This window comes from Morone saxatilis, unplaced genomic scaffold (assembly GCF_004916995.1).
Source record: "Morone saxatilis isolate NCDOM2014 unplaced genomic scaffold, NCSU_SB_2.0 Contig5, whole genome shotgun sequence".
NCBI lineage: Eukaryota > Metazoa > Chordata > Actinopteri > Moronidae > Morone > Morone saxatilis.
The window spans coordinates 22,595,556-22,599,818 of NW_023340095.1; positions in this window are offsets into that span (position 1 = coordinate 22,595,556).

The following is a 4,263-nucleotide window of genomic DNA, read 5'->3' on the forward strand; positions in this document are numbered from 1 at the left end:
TTTTGGCTAAAAAGTTACTGAATCGATTTCAAGTCACTGAATCGTTTCGGATCGTATCGTTCTAAATGAATCAATATCGTCCTTGAATCGTATAGGCAACCACGAGAGTATAGGCATCGTGATACGAATCGAATCGTTGNNATTATTAAACAGGTTTATTCTTTTTCACATATTGTTTGTATTATCATTGTTTAAATAAATGTGCAATTCTTTGGACATGAGTCCATCGTGGGGATGGGGCGCTATCAGTAAAGCTCGCCTAGGGCACCAAATGGTCTAGGACCACCCCTGAGTGCTAACCACTTGGAACAAAACAGGACTATCCCCACATTTATTGCACAAACAAAACGTCACCAAAGTGATGAAAACCAAACAGTCTGTCTACCAAATGTCAGAGACTGTGTTGTGTATCTGTAAGTAACAACAGAAAATGAAAAGGCACAGGGCAGAGATGAGAAACCAACAAAAGAAAAGGAAGGAAAAGAAAAAGATTTAAATACTTAAGTACAAATTTCAAGTAATTTACTCAAGTATCTCAAGGAAGGCCTTGTGCTTGGCCGTAGCAGCAATGCATGTTGTATGGCGGTCCAACCTCCTCTACCGCCGTCCACTGTGAGTGACACTCGGGCTGACAGCCAGACGCTTCGCAATGGGAGCACGATGCTTTTACTTTCTCTGGCATTCATTATTTTCTTCATCATCTTTGAGGTGATGACATCAGATTTCGGTCGAAAAAGCCGCAATGAACATTGACTGAGAGCATTTTGAACAGGTGTAACAGGGAATATATAGAAAATATAGAGCGGGGAAGTGGGCACTCGAGACGCATGTGGAGACGCATTCTAATACCAGATGTAAACAGGCTCAAACATATGGTTTACAACGGATGAACCCAACTCTTCTTTAAAAACACAGATGCAACTGTTCACATGTTCAACAATAGTAATTTGATTACTCATCTACATATTTTGAGCCAGGAGCAGGTCTCGTATGTAAATCACATGGTTCCTTTTGTTCTTTCATCCAAAGAATACCACGTCATTTTGTCAGCCTGGATGCCTCTCCACAATAATTTGTTAATCAAATAATGTCTTAACCAAGAGCTAAACAAATATTCTTGGAGGAATGGCCTCTTGACCTGTCACTTTCATAAACTATATACATGTAATGTTAGAGATGGATGTACAACACCAAAGATTTCTCTGAAGTCAGAGGAGCAATACTCACTGAACTGAGAAATCACAACCTGAGAGAGGCAGCGATTCTTAGAATATTAGTTTCAGCTGTTTAGATACGGAGCAACTTTGAGGTAAGGACAATGTGGCAAAGTCTGGACTATTTAATGAGTTATAAATTATAGCTGCAGATGGTTTTACAAGTCTGTGTATGAAATGTATTAAAACTCAAATCATCGACTGTGCAGGCTTTCTCTGATTGTATAATGCTGATTTTATCTTGCATATATATCTTACTTTGATTTAATATTAACACTTGCTACAGGCAGCATTGCAGTCCATGTACACAATCAACATATTGTAGACTGTAGGTATTACACTATTACCCTGATTTAACAAACAAATGGAATGTTTATGGACCAGTTGAATTAACTGGATAATGTATATTTTAAGACAATATCTGGAACTAGTTGCAGAGAGAATAAGATAAAATCCCAAAGTTAAAGGTGTCAGTGTAGGCATGCTTCAATGTTAACTAAATTCATTTGCTTTGGATGTATATCATTAGGTAAATATATAAAACTGGAACAATTTCTACTGATAAAATAATAGGTTGAAGGTATTATTTTTTTTAAAGTTGAAATTCTAAATTAATGTGCCACTCAAGCATTTAACTTAACTAAAACATCATAAAATAGCAATGGATTTATGTAGGAACTGAACAAATCTATCCTCAAAACCTTTTTTCATATATTCTCAAAGGGTAAAAATTCTGTCAACTACATACCAGGAACTTACCATGGAACAATCCTTGGACAGCTCTTCAAAATGTACCATTATTACCTGTTTTTGAAACAAATTGTCTGACTAACGCAATATTTAGAAAGAAATAGTTGTCTAATGCAAACATATGGTGTACATTTATTTGGATTATGTATATGAATTATATTTTATTCAGAAACAGATAAATAACCATGTAAAGTCAGGAATACTTTTTTGGAACCAAGATTTAAGGAGGACTGATCAGATAGAGGGAAAGTTGTCATAGTCAATGAAACTGTGCTCTTAAGACGATATAAAACAATGTACAAGAGATAAAGTTTATACATATGACAGAAATATATCAGCAAACTCTCTTGTGTATGTGGATTCATTGATTCATGCTTTTTTGGGATTGTTGCAAAATTCAGAAGATTTGGTTTAAAATAGAAAACTGGTTAGTAGTGATATTAGGGGTGAAATGTCATTTTTAACCATCATATTGTGAATTTCACGATATATTACAGGATAAAGTGAGGAGTTGACCGAGTTGGATTATTCTTTTTGTCTAAATTATAGAGGTATTACAAGCAATGATAAAAATGGAAACTTTAGGCCTTTCTCATTTCCCAGTTTGTACATCCTCGATTCCTTTCCTCTCCTCCTCTCCTCGTGTCTTAGTCCTCCACCGGAGATGAGAGCGGAGGAAGCGAGGAGAGACACAGAGGAGAGAGTAGTTGAGGACACAGACATTTCAACATTTTTGCTTTCAGTCAACAACTGCACAGCTACAGCATCTGCCCATTGTATTCTAGTAGACTACCAATGTATTTTATGATCTCTGTCAGACGAGCATAACAGTTATTATATGTTTACTTTGAATTAAATTGACAAAGTGCTGCTATGGATGTCATCCATTTATTTCGTTCAGTCAGGGCCAATAAAGCTGCTCTTTTTACTATAAATCTATTGCACTATTGTATATAAAAATATTAGTCTTTCATTGTGTTCTGTACTTTTTGCGCCAAACTCCCTTCAAGAAATATCACATATCACACAACAGTTCCTAACGTGTCATATGTCGACAGTCTTCTTGTCAATTGGGCATCAATATAATCCATAAAGAAACACTTTTCTTTTTTAAGACCTTATTTATTGTTTTCTTATACAACATTTGTAGAACAGCATTTGCTGCAAACAGTTGAAAAGACATTATGACATTGATGGCTGCATGTAGCAGTATATTTTGTCCTTGATACGTGAATATGTACAGACAATAACCACAACAATAACAGAAAAAACAGCTGTACTGTACAAAGTTTACATGGAGGTTATTCACACTCAAGAGATTTTTTTTTAAAAAGAAGGAAATAAAAGTAAAAAATTTGAATCAGGTTAAAGATTTTTTTCTCCTCTCCTGGCTGCAGCCTCCGTTGTAAATAGAAGAAGACTGCTACTCAAACACTTATGGCCAGAAGGTCTGACCATCTTAAATAACTAATACAGTTTATCAATACATCTGTAGAGTTCTTCCCCCATGCTCTGTATATTCCAGCTGTACGCCTCTTTTATGCATCACAAGACTTTCTCCTCATTCCTGTGTCACTGGCAGGAGGACGGAGGAGACGAGGAGGCACAAATGAGAGAAATGAGAAAAGCCCTTTGACTTTAAACCTGGTTTCATGTTGTTGTAGTTTTGTTTTAGAGTGTAGGACAGATGGACAATAGGGACACTGTGGGCATTATAATAATGTGGGTAGAATCTGTGATGATGATGATGATGATGATGATAATGTGGGTAGAATCTGTGATGATAATGATGATGATGATAAGTCAGTGATAATAGATAGGTGTACTCCATAGAGATGAATTATATTCAAATACTTAGATCTGTATATTACTTATACATACAGTATGTTTGTATTTATTCACATTTCACAAGTTGATCAGGTTTGAAGATGGTGAGGTTGAGCGTATTTGTTTTATATGTGGGTAAATGTGTGTTGTCCTGTCTTGTTTGGCCTTGTTGTCACAATTGTGGGTCTTTGTTTTGTTGCTGCAGGATGTGTATATGATGTAGATTGTATACATGGGGAAATCTAAAATGTAAAATATTTTAAGTAAAATTAAACAGATGTCAGGCTTATAAAATATGATGCATTCTTAAAGCTTAAACTACCCAACAGGATATCCAATTGTACAAATTAAATCCACCTCAGCAGTCACAATGATTTTATTTACTCTATGATTTTACATAATGTAAAACACACAGGGGCAATATTTCCACATTATGCGTACCTTTACTTTTTATACATTTAGATAATACTTA